General features: G+C 35.8%; 1 pseudogene; it reads left to right on the top strand.

Annotated features, from left to right (window-relative positions):
* The first annotated feature begins 2,109 nt into the window (after positions 1–2,109).
* LOC116197332 lies at positions 2,110–14,951 on the top strand (annotated as a pseudogene).
* Positions 14,952–16,458: the final 1,507 nt, after the last annotated feature.

Below are 16,458 nucleotides of genomic sequence, written 5' to 3'. Positions count from 1 at the left end.
GAAACTTTAGGCTTCAGTTGGTATTTTATTTTTTTATTTTTTTATTTTTTTCGTGTTTCTCCTACCCGTTGGATGTGATACTGAGACAGATTCGGCATTTGCTGCAAACTACTCTGTGCACACATTCTCAACCACTCAAAGATGTTACAATGGGAAACTCATATCACGGCATTGATTCACCTCACCTTTGAGTAGCCTTCTTTCCTCAGTGGCACAACATAATTGGAGTTTCATCGTGGACGAATCAATGTTTATCTGGTGACAGACCTGGCAAGATACCACTTGACATCTATATGGATGAGAATTGGCAATACATAATAAAAATAAAATTGAAAATCAGAACTCTCCTATTTCCACTAGACTCGAGAACGGAATAAATGTTACCAGAACATCTTCAGAAATCGTATTCACTTGAGACCTTCCACTTAGTTAATGAGATCTCTCAGTTGGATTTCCGTACAAAGGCGATTCTTGTGGATTATTACCATAAAGGGACAAAGTTTTCAATCATGCAATAGTTTTATACAGCCCTTGACTAAGATGCGACAAGGGGAAAAAAGCTTCAGCAGAATTGAAGCGGTAAGTGTAAACTATGTCCATCAAACTCTATTAACTTGCAATAACTCATAGCACTTGGTGTTAATGGGTACTGTTGATCAAATACAGTGAAATTCAAAAATACGAAGCAATCAGAGGGAATCGAGACATGACAAGCTCTGCTTGAAACTTCTCCAATCTGCAGCCTTTTTGTTTTTGCTTAACTCCTCTGCAAAATACGTGTCCGCTCCTCTAACCACTCGACCGGGTTACAAAAAGTCAACAAGTATGAAGGATCCTATGTTGAGAAAATGTGAGGCATTACTTTACTTTTGCTTTTCAAAAAGCACAAGCAATGACAGGAAAAGCAGGAAAAGAGATGGCCATGTCTGGATCGATGTATTCTTTGGATATTTCCGGGAAATTTGAAAGAGTACCACCTATAATTTTAGGTGGTTTGGACGTAAAGTCTTTACGGATGTGGTTAGGAAATTATTTTTCCAGATTATGATTTTACAGGTATAGTTGGGCAAGTTTTTATGGTCAAAAACTTTAGGGTGTGTTTGATTTTAGAGTTCAGTTGAATTGAATTATGATTTGTAATGATTGTGTTGTTGAATTATAAAAAAAAAGTAATAAATAGTTGAGTTAAATTAATGATTACGTTGTTGAATTGTAAAAAATGTAATAAATAATTAAGAGAATTTAATATTAAAAAATAAAATATAATTAAAAAAATTTATTCCTCCATATTTTATGTCAAAAATAAATTATATATTATATTAACACCAACGTTTACAGTAATACAATATATATATAATAATTTTACTTTTCGACTTTTAACTCATGTGAGATGAATATTCAACCTCGAAATTCAAAAATTTTCCCAAAAATATGATGTCGCTGGATCCTATGTTGAAAAAATGCGACGCTTTAATCTACTTTTGCTTCCTGTATCATCACATATATAATACTATATATCCCAACTAAATATCAGGAGCAGACAATGATTTCGCACTTTAGGATGTAGTTAAATAATCGACCAAATGATCTGATCACAGCCCTCTGTTTTTTGTATCCTCAAATATACACGTTTTGCCGTACGAGTAATACGTCTGCATCTGCTGTTATGGAAGGCGGTCTGTGAAATAGCCTCGGTCATTATCTCTGCTATCATCGGAACCCCGTTTCTTCTTCAAGAAGAGAGTGCAAAATCCTAGCACCAATGGTCAGTGCAAAACAAATCATCGACCAATACATCCTCCGTTCTGCTAAATGACAAATTGTTGGTAAAAGTTTAAAAGTATTAATGCCTGATAAAGTGACGTGCGAGTAAAATAAGGTGATCGATTTAAGTGATTAGTCTGGTTAAGGAGAATTAAATAAAGTGATTCGTCTATTACTTTTTCTTCCGTGATATTTGGAAATAACGAAAAGCTGGCAACATCCTTATCTAAATATAGAAGTGAAACCAAAGCCCCCGAGCCGTGAGTCTCGTAAATAATATGCTGATATGAGATGTTAATGACTCTTCGGTTTGTGTCGGTTTTCACCATTCACCTTCACAGAAAGAAAGCAGAAACGACAAACAATGGCGAGGGAGAAAGAAAGAAAGAAAGAGAAAAAGTGGCGAGGAAGATTCTTGCTTGATTCCACGTAAAAGTAGACTATCGGCAAACATCGATGGGGGGCATAAAAGGAGAACGATTTTGCCGTTCTACTTCATTCTCCTAGCATACCCAATTTGCTGTCAGAGCGAGTCCCGACCCATTCCGTCATTCTGTTTCCTGGTAACAAGAAAGCGAAGGAGAGGAAACTGAAGGACTAATACTGCTTTGGCGTCTGACGAGCATCCTACCTACCTTGCTTTGGCTATTGTGATCTGCACGACAGCATTGATCCTCGTCGCTACTTTCTTGGGAGCTCATTTCCGGGCGCAAGAAGAGATGGTAAAGTGGCAGTTCCAGCTGGATGAATGTGAACAATTCGCAGGTATTGCAGTCTATAAATATTCTGGTAGATATTGGGGATTTCACACTGAAAACCGTGTAAAGCTTCGATTCTGTAACCTTTCGATGTCATGTGTATGTGTGTGTGTATTTACTATGGCATGTCCTGCTGCAGCAGCACCAGCAGCTGGTAGATGGGAGCCACAATGTACTGTCGTCCTCATCCTCAGGCGATCCAGTGATAGGCCACGAGCATGAAGTCTTCCTGAGTTTCAGGGGGACCGACACCCGGAAGTCCTTCACGGACTGCCTCTACCATAGCCTCATCGACGCTGGGGTCCGCACCTTCAGGGACAATGAGGAGCTACGGGCAGGGGAGGAGATCGGCCCTGAGCTCATGAAATCAATTAGGCAGTCAAAGATCAGGATCCCCATCTTCTCCGCAGATTATGCATCAAGCAAGTGGTGCCTCATGGAGGTGACGGAGATGGTGAAGTCCATGAATGAGAGCAAACAGCGGATCATGCCAATATTCCTGGACGTTATGCCAGACGAGGTCCAACACCAGACGGGGAGTTACGCTAAACCGTTCTCCCAGCACGAGAAAAGGTTCGGTCAGGAGACGGTCAAAGCATGGAGGGAGGCGCTGAAGGAAGTTGTGAAACTGAAGGGTCTGGAACTGGATAAAGTGGCAAACGGGTAACTCTCTGCTGCTTGAGTTTTTCACTTCTCGGCTACTCTAGTTCTACCAGTTGAATTGGTACTTTTTTTTTCCATCGAGGCTTTTATAGGGATGAATAGCAGTGTTATCAGAACCGGACTGAATATGAACCGGTCAAGGTATGAGTTCACGAGTTTGATGGGTTTAACTGGAATTCGATTGATCGGATCGCACATTTAATTAAAAATGATATAATACATATATTACTAATAAAATTATGATTAATAATGATAATTGACAAGTATATAATAATTAGGAAGAAATAAATAAAAAATAGAAAGAGAAAGAGAAAGGGTAAAGTCAACATAAAAAGAAATTGTTAGCTTAATGGTGTAGAGGGTGTGCAACTTTATATAGAGGGAGTGAGAGGTTTTGTGCTTGACTCCTCTTACATCCCTTCAATTTTTCTCATTTAATACAATAAGAGAGCCTTGGAGAGAACCAATTGAACTAGCCAATTTTAGGGAGTTCGCTTGAAAATCGGCCGGTTTTATGGGTTCATGGTTTGAATGTGCATTTTAGTGTTTAAATAGAACCGGACCGATGGATGCGCCGGTTACGATTGGTTCAACTGGCCGATCCGATCCGGTTATGATAACACTAATAAATAAAATAGGGAAAATAAAAGGGTATAGGAAATCACGCCGGTAAAAATTAAATTCAAGATCTCTTGGTCCTATACATAGAGAGTGATGATGTTGTTGCAAAGAACCCCTCCTTAAAAAAAAAAAGAGCTTGGTTTGATGGTTTGATATCCTGAATCAATCTTAACTCACCTTTATTTGGAGGTGTTAGGACTCAAGATTTCACTATATCAATAAATCAGAGATGACACACTCAAGATTACACTCGTGTTTCTAACACCTGTTATTAAGACCCAATGTGAGAAAAACCTCACGATCTTCTAAATTCTCACACTCTCGCTCTTTGAACCGGTTCTAAGAAGAAAACCCCAAGGATTACAGTTGATTTCCCGATCATATATACGATATGTTACATAAAACTTATTAAAGATACAATACCTTCCTGATATCTTAGAGATATCCTAATACAATTTTAGGATATTTCTCCCTTTAAAATACTCTAGAATTATCTCGAATTTAAAGATTTAAAAGATACAATGAAGTCCTAACAAAATAAAAAAATATAACTTCAACAGAACTTGTGATCTTGCCACTTGTCTTTTTCGTCCAATCTTGTTATCATATTTGGATCTTCTAATTCGCCTTTGAATATGGGGGTGTAAACGAGACGAGCCAAGTCGTGAGTTACTTGAGATCGACTCGGTGATGACTCGAACTTGACTTGACATTATCTAGCTCGAGCCGAGCATTTCTTCCATGTGAGTCGAGTCAAGCTCGATGGTACTCGGCTCGTTCAGCTTACGTGCATAGCCGAGTTTCTACATAAAATTACGTATATCTCCTTTTATTAGTGAATTGAGGCCCCCGAGCCCATAATTCATGGACTGGACTGGGTTTTTTTCGTTATTCTCTTTAGCTTAAACTCTTAAAATAATATTGAAATTGAAATTTGAAAATAAAATAATAAATAAAATAGAAAATGTCTCTCTCTTTCTCTCCTGCTCGGCAAGTCCGAGACCCCAAGATGCCACAGAGTCGAGCTCGATCTTGAGCCGAGCTCAGTCTAGCTCAATCAAGCTAATCTTGGTTTTGAGCCTGTAGCAATCAAATGAGCTCTAACGATTCGAGCTTGAGCTACTTGAGTATTACTCGAGCTCGAGCCTCCATATTGAACCTCGACCGAGCTCGAGCTCTAGTCTAGCTTGAGCATTTTTTTAACGAGTTGAGTCGAGTTTACCTGTACTCGAGCTCGAGTCGGCTCATTTACACCCATAGTTAAATACGAGTCACATCTCAATATGAGGGATTTGGAGAAAAAGGATCAAAGACCGTCATTTTTCCGAAAAAATTTTGGCACGGCCTGTCGAAGCCCCCAAAATAAAATCGATTTTCCCAAAACTTGTAGTAAGAAAAGGGTGAGAGCCGAGTCAAAATCCCAAGGAGGCTAAGGGATTCTCTAAACCAATGAGCTAGCAAAAGTAACGAAAGGGGAATTTTGATAATCAAGAAATTAAATTGCAGCAAAAACAATTTAAAAGTGTAAGGGAGAGTGAGTAATCAATAACCGGGAGACGTATGACTTGAGTTCGAAAACCACCTAGCGTTTGGTTGATCATAGAAGCATCAGAATGTAAATTTTAGCCGCTAAGATTCGATTCCTGCGACCGCAAGGAATCAACTAGTATATAAATTCTAACTAGTCAAAACACCGTCTAACTAGTAAGTTCATCAACTAGTTAACAAGGTATCAACCGATTCCCTAATTAACTAAGCGACAGCTTTAAGCGCAAGGATGCCTTAACCCGAGCGATTAATCGATTCATCAATTAATTGACTCGTCCTATCATTCTCTAACCAATTAGGGTAGCAACTACCGTTTGTTCCTAATTAGTCTTGCTTCGAATCGATTTCTACAAACACCGTAGTAGTCGTCGATAAGCTAATTTACAAATATCCTATTCACAACCATGAGAGAATACTTGTAACGATGACATCTAAGAATAAATAAGTGGTGAAATCGAAATATTAAAACCTGCTCCTCATAACCAAACCGTGAGGTTTCCATTCTCAAGTCAAACGAAACGAATTAGCCACGCATGGCTATACAAGAATCCATGAAAATTGATGATCGTTGGAGGAACACTCCGCAGCCGCCAGCCTCCTCTCCAAGTTTCTCTCCACAGAAAAACTAAACTTCCAGAAGACCCTAAACCTAGATGATTCATAGGTTTTTATATCTCCCTCAAAAATAGAAAACAAATAATGAACATATCTTAAAAGATTTTCTAAAAAACTCCCACTGTAACTGAAAGGGAATCCTAAGATTTGTAAATAAATCGAGAATTGATTCTAAACTCCCAAATTTGGCAAGGCTATCTTGATACTTCAATGATCTCCAATTCATCCCGAACATGCATCAAATTGCCTTCAATTCTTTTCTTGCGCAAATTTTCTTAGAAATCGTCATCCAAGCATCAGATACCATGAAAACAACATAAAACCGAGTCTAAATTTTACCCATTTCATGGACAAATCCTCTCTTATCACCTCAACCTTAACATTTTTTCTATGCACTAACAAAGAGTTCCGTTATAGTGGATTTAAGCAAAAACATTTTCCCTTGTTTCATCAAAGAAATAGAGAGGAGGGAAAAAAAATTCGTTCTCAATCCTTCCCTTTTATTTTCCCTCTAAATCTGCCACGATATGAAATTTTGGCCCATTTCCCCTAAATTATATATCTATCTATATATTTATATTAAAACAAAACTCGGACTGAATTCTCATAGTTCCATTTCATCAAAAATAAGAATCAAAACTCTTTCGCTTTGCTATGTCATCTCATGTATTCAAGAAATTTTTTATCATTATCTATGTATCTATATTAAAACAAAACTTGAGCTGAATTTTCACGCCGCCGCATCATTAAAAAAATATATATTATGCAGTAAAAAAATGTATATATATATATATATTATTGGCATATAGCTCAACAAAATATATAGTATATACATTAGCTGCTATTTAGGAAATTTTTTTATATTATAGCAATTGAATTGTTGTTTATATATATTGGAGCAAAGTATAGAGTTGGAAAGCAATACTGCATTATGGGCAAATATATATTCTTATAATATTAGTTATGGGCAAATATATTCTTATAACATTAGCCAAAATCAAATTCCCATTTGTATAATATTGTCTGTTTATATTGTTGTTGATGTGTATATATATATATATATATACTTATTGCATGAGTTGAACGAAAAGAGGCAGGAAAATGGAAAATTTCTTTTGCGAGATTTTAATTATATTGGAATCACATATATATAGATGCACTCCTACACGAAACTTTTATCATTATATTATCATTTGCAAAGACGTGTTAGTGTCTTTATGGATTTTATATGTATATTGTTGTAACATCCCAAATTTTTCAAGTGTCCTTTCCCATTTTACCAATCTTCACTGCATTTGGTTAGCATCCTAAATTTCGGTGCTATAGTTCTTAAAAACAAAATAAAAAAAATGTTAATTATTATAATTTTTGGATATGTTGGGGCAAGTTACTTTCCAGGTGTCAAATTATTTGTTAAGCTTAGTATGCTTCATTGTTTAAGTTCTGGCAACGCATTTCCACCGCCAAACTTTTATCTTCCGTTTAAAATCCCATTTTATTCCCCTCGGCCATTTCATTCCTTTGTCCAATTTTCACAACACACCGAGAGAAGGGCCAAGAGTGGAGAGACAATGAGAGTAATTTGAGGGGAGAAAAATCAGAAATAGATTGTTGTTGGATGTTTTGAGATTTGGGACTTGTTATGGTGAGAAACATATTTTTAAATTAGTATTTTTTATTATCATTATGTTGGTATTTTTATAAATGCATTGTCATGGCTACATAAGTGTTATAAATCATGCATGTATTTTTATACTATCAATTACGATATTTGAAAAAGAGATAGTGAGGTTTTGAGATTGATGGAAATTGGTAAGTCATGTCGTGCCCTGAGCCAGTAATAAGCCAAACAGCATGAAAGGGTTGACTGGAGTAGAGAGGCTGTCAGTGTGGAGCTGACACTGTAGTTGGGAGTTAAGAAGGGGCACATAGATGATTTGAGTTCTTGAGAGCTCGATAATATTTTTATGATATTACTGAACTCGTGCTATGATCCAACTAATTTAGGTTGTGGTTATTCACTAGACGTCAAGTTCCCCCCTCCCCCCCTAAAAAATATATTCTAGCAATGGTTTTATAGGTCAGATTGGCGGTGACTTGGTGACATTTATCTGGATTTTTACTCGTTCGATCGAATTTGTAACTTTTTGAATATTCCTCAATTGTATGGAAATTTATGCGTATTTCCCGATTTTTTATGTATAATTTCTGAGATTTTATAATTGTGTTACATGCTCATCTATTACCAACACCAATCAACCTATATCAATTTGATCGTTTAAAAAAGGATTCATTAGGTTTTTCTTCACTTATTTTATCATGATATTTTGCTCTAAGAAATTATTATTTTCTTCAATTCATCTTTTTATGCGTTTGAATGAGAATCTATTTATTTTCTTTTGATTGATATATTTGCTCACATATTTTAATTCAATTATATTCTTTTCCTCAATTTTCTTTAATGAGTTTTTAATTCATGCAATATTTATAATATTATTCTCTACTAGATAATTAAGATGTTATTTGTATGGTTCCCCGTGCACGGGTACTCAACTAGTTTTTAATAATCCAAACCTGCTAAATATTTCCATAAAATAGGGACGGGTCTTATGCAGTGGCCAAGATGCGACTGGGGACCAAAAAGTTTTGAGTTCAATCCTCACCACTAGAATTTTTATGCTTCTTTTATTTTTTTTTAATTTCATATTCTTGTATAAGGACCATACCTTGGCTCAACAAATAACAACCAACTCATTCATGAGCATCTCAAAAAATATAGAATCACAAAATTAAAAGGGAATTTATTAGGGATTGAATTTTGGCTAAGTTCCATTTGGGCTTGTTAAGCCCATCACGGCCCACGAGGCCTCACGAGAGGCAACCCATTATATAAGTTCATCTTTCTTGGAAGTAAGAATATATTTTCCTTTTTTGGGTATGAATAGAGGTATCCGGAAACCCAATTGTGTCTCGACTAATCCAGTCAAATCTAGTTGGCCCACTAAGGGATAAAACTCTCATAGCGTGAATTTTTTCAATTTACAAGATTTATTTATTTTCTTAATTACCGACCCACATGGATATGTGAATCTCCAATAGGTAACCATATATATGTTTTAATTCCCTGTGTATAAGAAGGTACATACTCTCATTAATCGAACTATCTACATTCTTGTCTCTCATAAGCTCTAAGTGACTTGAGTGTCGGAGATAAAAATCCAGACAATATATTTCCCCTAAATTTTCAACAATGCAGACCTGCCAAATATCTATTTCCATAAAAATCTTCAAGACTTGACCACTTTAACAGCCACCTCATTCATAGATTACTTGAGAAATATCGAATCTCGAGAAGAAATTGCAACATATTTCTCACAACATCCCAAGTTCCTAAAATAAATTTTCAAGTTTACAACTTCTCTTATATGAAACTAGCTTTTTGCCCGACATGATTTTTTTCTTATATAATAACTTTTATATGCACATGCACACTATGATAAAAGAATGTACATATCAAAATTAATTCAACTTAAATTTTTAAGAATTTAATTTCAAAATAAACTATTAAATATCATATGTTTAAATATCATTAATGAAGTTTTTTTTGAAATTAAGTTTTAAGTCTCTTTATTTGTATAGAATATCCTTTTTTTTCTCAAAATTAAGTTTTTCCTGCATCATGTTTGTCACGTTTTTTCTTTAAGATTGTGCTTTGATTATTCTATGCATTTCAAGGAAAAGTACTATGTTTTCTAAATTACCTCTCGAATTATGGAATTCGCAATATTTAAATGATGATATAATTTATTATCAAAAATTAATTACAAAATTTATATGCTAAATCTAGCATCATCACCTAAAATGAAAATAGAAAGATGTTATGTCATAAAATAGTTAATGCATAATTAACACAATATGGTAATGCATAAAAGAATGGAATATATATCATCTATATATAATACTCCGTTATATGTATCATGTACTACATAAAATTGAATACAAAAGAAAAAAAGTACTTGCTTCTTAATGGATCTATAACGAAAATTATATTGATCTTAGAGCTAGTAGCTATCATCCTTTCCAGTTGCTTCTCCAAATTTTTATTGTTCTCTTTGCGATTGGTCTTCAAGATTTCAACTCGGTGTATTTCTGTAAAGAGTAACGCGACAAAATCTTTATAAAAAAAATACACACATAACAACTTAATGTGAGCAAATTAAAACATAAGAAAAATATTGTAAAGCAAATTTAACTTACATGAATAATCTTGTCATTTGGATAAGATGATTTGGTTCCTTATACATGTAAAGATGATGAGAAGAAAGTTGAACATTGAAAGGATAATATTATCTATGAAACTTAACTTGCATCAATAATTTAACAGATAATTTAACTTATATAACTCATAGGCAAATAATTTAAATCCAAAGAGATTGCAGGGTGATTCATCTTTATTGGTTCAAATCCTAACTTCTCAAAGAATCCCGGTAGTTCCAATCAAATATTAACCATGATCTATTATTGTTTTGGACTTTCAATATGAAAATTTACGGAAGAAAATCACGAAACTCATACAACTTTAACTTTGAAAGAGGAAGCTGAAAGAGTACCTTACTGTCTCTGGTTCACACAAAATCCCTACAATGGCCATCCTTGCAAAGTGGAGCTAAAGGTCTACACGGTTCCTTGTCCTTAAACATTTTGGCACATGAACCTATTGCAACAACATTTATTACCCTTAACTAGTTTACAATAATATTGCATAAATGCGAAACATGGTTTAAAATTAAAAAATATGCACTAATTATTTGAATGGTTTAAATATAATTATCCTTAGTTTGTTATTATATGCACCAATATTTGAATGGTTTAAATTTAAAAATATATAACTTAATGAACACTTAAATTGTGGTGCCAAAATTTTTAAAACTCCATCTATGAATAACTAGTCTAACCAATAATCCATGCATTGTGCAGGCAAAGAAACTAGTACATAAGTGAAGGAGAATTGTGCACTTAATGAGGGACATTGATAGGGAAAAGTATAAATTAATTTGAATGTATGGATTAACATGATTAGTATAATTAGTACTGGTAATTTAGAAGTAACTAATAATTTTCAAAGTCTATTTTTATAAATTTTATGGGATTTTACTTTTCATCCAAAACAACACATTATCTTAAGTGTACGTTTACTATGTACATATTTTATTCAAAAAGTAATTACTATGTAATGAAGCCGAAATTGAATGAATGGACAAATATCTATTAAAGTAATAGATATTCTTATAGTTAATTTGATACATTTGTATGCTTCTAATCATAAAAGTTGACAGGATAATGAAATATGGAAAGATAAAAATAATGCTTATATTTTCATTTTGGTGTAGGCAGAATATTGCTTACATTCCGCATTAAAAAGTACAATCAATGCATCATACGGGTTAGTATATATGAAATACACATGAAAACTATATACATAGAACATATATAAGTCCAGTATTGAATTTTTAATATAAAAATAAAATTATAGAAATTTTTTAAATAAAAATAATGCTTACATTTTCTTTTTTAATGTTGCTTATATTCCAACATAAAATAAAATCTACTTGGAATCAAATATATTCAGAAATGACGATATATATTAATAGACTAAATGTACAAATATATATATATATATATGAAAGTTGTGAAAGTTTCTTAGGTAAGTGAATCCGTAAGAACTAGTTAAGTTCAGCAATATTTTGTCTTTTCTTTTAATTTCATGCATTGGCCTTTCTTAACTATATACGTACAAGTGACAACGAAATACGTCTTCGCAGACATCAAGGTGAGTTCATAAAATTAATCGTTGCAAGGGTCATTAGAGAACTGAAGAAGTCTTACTTGGAAGTGGGTACTATCCTAGTTGGAATCGAGGATCATGCGGAAGAAATTGTGAAAAAGTTAGAAGTTGGCATAGATGATCATGTTCGGGTCATTGGGATTTGGGGCATGGGCGGCATAGGGAAGACAACTGTAGCCAAGTTCGTCTACAACCAAATCGTTGACAATTTTGAAAGAAGTTCTTTCCTTAAAGATATCCGTGAAATGTCCCGGCATCATAGAGGCCTTCAAAACTTACAGAATCAATTGGTCTCCGACATATTAAGACTTGAGCAGCAGGCCTATGCTAATGTAGAGGAAGGAATCAATGTGCTTAGGGAAAGGCTTCTCCATAAGAAAGTCCTGATTCTTCTCGATGATGTCGACCACATCAACCAGATTAAAGCTCTGGCAGCAGACGTTGGTTGGTTTGGCGGAGGAAGCAGGATCATCATCACGACCAGAGAAAAGGGAGTCTTGGATCAATTTAAAGTGCAAGATTTGTATGAAGTCGCATTCCTGGAAGAAGGTCCTGCTTTAGAGCTCTTCTGCATGCACGCATTCAGAGATAAGTCTCCCAGACCTGACTTGGCTGAAGAAGCATTGCAGATCGTGAACATAACTGGACGGCTTCCTCTGGCTCTTGAGGTTATGGGATCATTCTTATCCGTCTATGGTGGAAGGAAGGATATGTGGCATGCCACAATAGAGAAGTTGAAAATTAAACTTGACATGGTCGATGTCCGAGATAAGTTGAAAATAAGTTATGAGTCATTGGAAAGTGAGCATAAGCAAATATTCCTTGACATTGCATGCCTTTTCATCGGTACGGACGTCAGGCTAGTGATTCCCATGTGGAAAGATGTTAAATTTTCACCAGAAGTGGGAATTGAGATCCTCCAACTAAAGTCGTTGATTAAAATCAGAGAGGACAATACGATATGGATGCACGATCAACTCAGAGATCTTGGTAGAAGCACTGTTGAACAAGAAGATAAAGAACCAGGATGCCGGAGTAGGCTGTGGCATGGTGAAGATGCATTTGATGCATTAGTGGAACGACAGGTATGACATTTTTGATGTACTTTAGATTGGCTTTCATATCATGAAAATTGTTTGAAACCGCTTCCGTCTGTTTTTTATGATTTTAGGGAACATCAAAAGTGGAAGCCATCAGTCTAAAAGGATATCATTTCATGAAGGGACAAATTAGGCTTGACAGTGACATGTTTAGGAATCTGCCGAGGATAAGAGTTCTTGAACTTGCTGGTGCAGGACTCTATGGGAACTTTGAACTCTTTTACAGTCAGCTGAGATGGTTGAGTTGGCATAGACCGAGCATATATCCGCCGACCAATTTAATTCTGAGGAACTTAATTGTTCTTGATCTGTCAGGGAGCTTAATTTGTGATGATTGGATTGGTTGGAGCTCGATCAAGGTTTCACCCGTTACTTTTAACTATAAATGCTTTCTATCAATGTTATTCCATCTGTAAAGTTTTCTTACGTCTCTTTTTGTGTTCTCCTGCTGGGAGTTGGTTTGGATTGATCCATCAATAGTGCTTCTAAAGAATCTGATCCTCTTAAACTTGAGGAGATGTTGGGGACTGAAGAAGTTGCCGGACCAATTGGGTTCTGTGGAGTCACTTGTCGAGCTTCTTATTGATGATACATTGGTCAAAGAATTACCCATATCGAGAGGTATGAAAAAGCTTGAAGTTCTATCTGCTGATGGATGTAGACATCTTCATGAAATTCCAGCGTCTGTTGGATCCCTCGTGAATCTAAGGAGACTCTCGTTATCACATAGTGGGGTAAAGGAACTTCCGAAGTCCATTGGGCAGTTAACCTCATTGGTTGAACTGACCTTGACGGGAACTGACATCAGAAGGTTGCCGGATTTCGTTGGAGATCTACATGATTTGGAAGTGCTCATGATCAATGAAACAAATGTCAGTTGTTTACCGGGTAACCTAGGAAGCTTAAAGAAGCTCAAAGTTCTCGATGCCTCGTTGTCTCCACTGGAGGCAACAGATTACCAAATAATTTCCGATGAAATTTTGAGTCTTCCCTCTTTGAGAGTCTTGAAATTTAGAAGGTTAAAGAGCCTCCCGGCGGGTCTGAGCACTCTCTCATGCCTCGAGACCCTTGATTTTTTTGAACCGGATCTTCAGACCCTCCCCGAGCTTCCGTCTAGCTTAATCAGTCTAACAGTTCGACTGGCATCAGCACTGACTTCCGTGAACCTTGCGAACTTGGTTAATCTAAAAGAATTGCTTTTAGATAGGAATTGGAAGCTCAAGGAGCTGGAAAGCGTCTCTAGCCTAAGGAAGCTCGAAAAAATGGCTTTGTACACCGTGAAGATATCTACCTTGCCGGAAGAGATAGGTGCAGTTCTCTGTCGTCTTAAAGATCTTGATATTCGAGGTTGCCACAGACTTAAAAGCCTCCCCATACTTCCCTCAAGCCTGTTAGTTTTGAGGATCCGGTTCTGCCGTGCACTTGAGAGGTTGCCAGACCTTTCAAACTTGAAGAATTTATCGAGATTATGGGTTATGCAGTGCAGGAAGCTCAGTGAAATCGAAGGCCTTGGCAATCTCCTGTCCCTGAAGGATTTGAATACAAATGGCTGCATTTTAATGAGGCTGGACGGTTTCGAGAGGCTTGACTGTTTGCACAACCTCAAAAGTTTATGTATCAACAGCTGCAGGTCGCTCACACGTTTACCTGGGCTACCACCCTCTTTGAAGGAGTTATCCCTTGGAGGCTGCGAGCAATTAAGCGAAATTGAGGGGGTTGCAGAATTGGAGTCGCTGCAAAAGTTGGATATAAGCAGTTGCAGATCGCTCATGAAGTTGCCGAACCTATCGAAGTTGCAGAGGCTGAAGCGCTTTGTCATGAGAGATTGTGAGAGCGTCACGGAAATTCCAGGACTTGAGGAACTGAGTAATCTGTGGGACTTTGACATATTTGGATGCAAGGCACTTAAGTTACCGATCTTTCAAAGCAGCGAATGTAACGCCCCGAACTAATCCTAAAATAGGACTGGTTCTAAGAATTACCATTGCATAACGGCCCCAAATAAATAGATAAATAAACCTGAATTAAATCCATAAATCCTCATAATGTTTCTTTCAAGGGAAAACATCTGTCTACATTCTACAAACAAAATTATCTGGATTACATAAATCCGATTCTTATGTGGTTTCAATAATCTCATCAACCTGCAAAAATACTGGATTTTCTGCAATCTCCTCTTGTATGGGCTGCACTGTGAAGTAACCTTAAACAATAATAGATTAGGAAATATTCATACGAATCATATGCTAATCTTGAATAACAATAACCAAAAGATCGAGTTGGTAAAATAATTGGACTCAAACTCCAGTATCTCGTTTTACCAATAATCAGAGCCCACGTAGTTCTTTCGTAAGTTAAAATAAATCAGATACCTGTCACGGTCTTGATCAAATTAGAAATTCAGAAATTGAACCTGTAACAAAGGGCTGGCACCTGTTCTCTTTTGGATCAACTTAAAAGAGTAGTTAGCATTAATGACATTCAATATATTACACTTAAAATATAGGAACATACTACTAACTAACCAATTAAATTAAAGAGAGAGGATATCATGAAAGATTAAATTAATTGTAATCAAAACTCAATCATGTATAGGATCTTTCTTATTGACCAATAATATAATCTAAAAAGTAACAAGAGAACACTTAGTCGAGGAAGACTTTTCATAAGCATTCATGAGATCCGCTGTATACTCTTTAACTCTCGAAACAGAAAGCAGCACCCCCTATGACCACCGAAGCAATAGATTCATCTTCTCCACCAATAACTCTCCATCACAATTAGAAGACAGCTGCTAGTAGTCATAGAACATCATTTATTCATATACCTAAATCACATTCTCCTAATTACTAGAAAAATAAGTATAAATTAGAAATCCAACCCCAAAATTCAGGATCAAATATCAATATTATAGTACTTCTTGTTACGACGATCCTTTGCAGCCTTTAACCTATCTCTGTCTGTATCCTTTCCTTGTCTGTCTCGTCCTACTCTTCCTTCTCTAAGATTAATTTTTAATCTAATAGCAATAAATTACGCCGCGGAATAAACCGACCTCCAGCCATTGCCTTGATGACGTCGATGATTTCCACACATCTCGCGATAGACCTGTAAAACATATAAGACTGAAAGTGTCTTCTAGCTCATAATCTCTCCGTATGGGACGTCTAGATAGAGATATAAGTCCTTTAACTAGGCGGAGCGAGGGACCCCTCAAAATATTATTTCCTTATATATCATCCCATCAAAATGATATTAACTGTAATCCACAATATATGAAATATCTCAATCAAATCACGGAATATATTGTGTGACATGAAGGCCACCTAATTGAGAGATTATTTTCTTAAATATGTAAATATATAATATATTATTACATTCTCCCACTTGGCCCTAAGACAAATATTTATGAGTGATAAACTTTATTTAGCCAAAATTGATATTTCCTGAACTATGAAAACCTCCCACTTACATTGAGAATGCTACACACGAACCATGGCGGTGATACCTGGTAAGAGAGTACTTCACATCCATGTGTCAAGAT

Source organism: Punica granatum, chromosome 2 (genome assembly GCF_007655135.1).
Source record: "Punica granatum isolate Tunisia-2019 chromosome 2, ASM765513v2, whole genome shotgun sequence".
In the NCBI taxonomy this organism is placed as follows: domain Eukaryota; kingdom Viridiplantae; phylum Streptophyta; class Magnoliopsida; order Myrtales; family Lythraceae; genus Punica; species Punica granatum.
The sequence above is the reverse complement of the archived record's forward strand: the minus strand, read 5'-3'. Positions and strand labels throughout refer to the sequence as shown.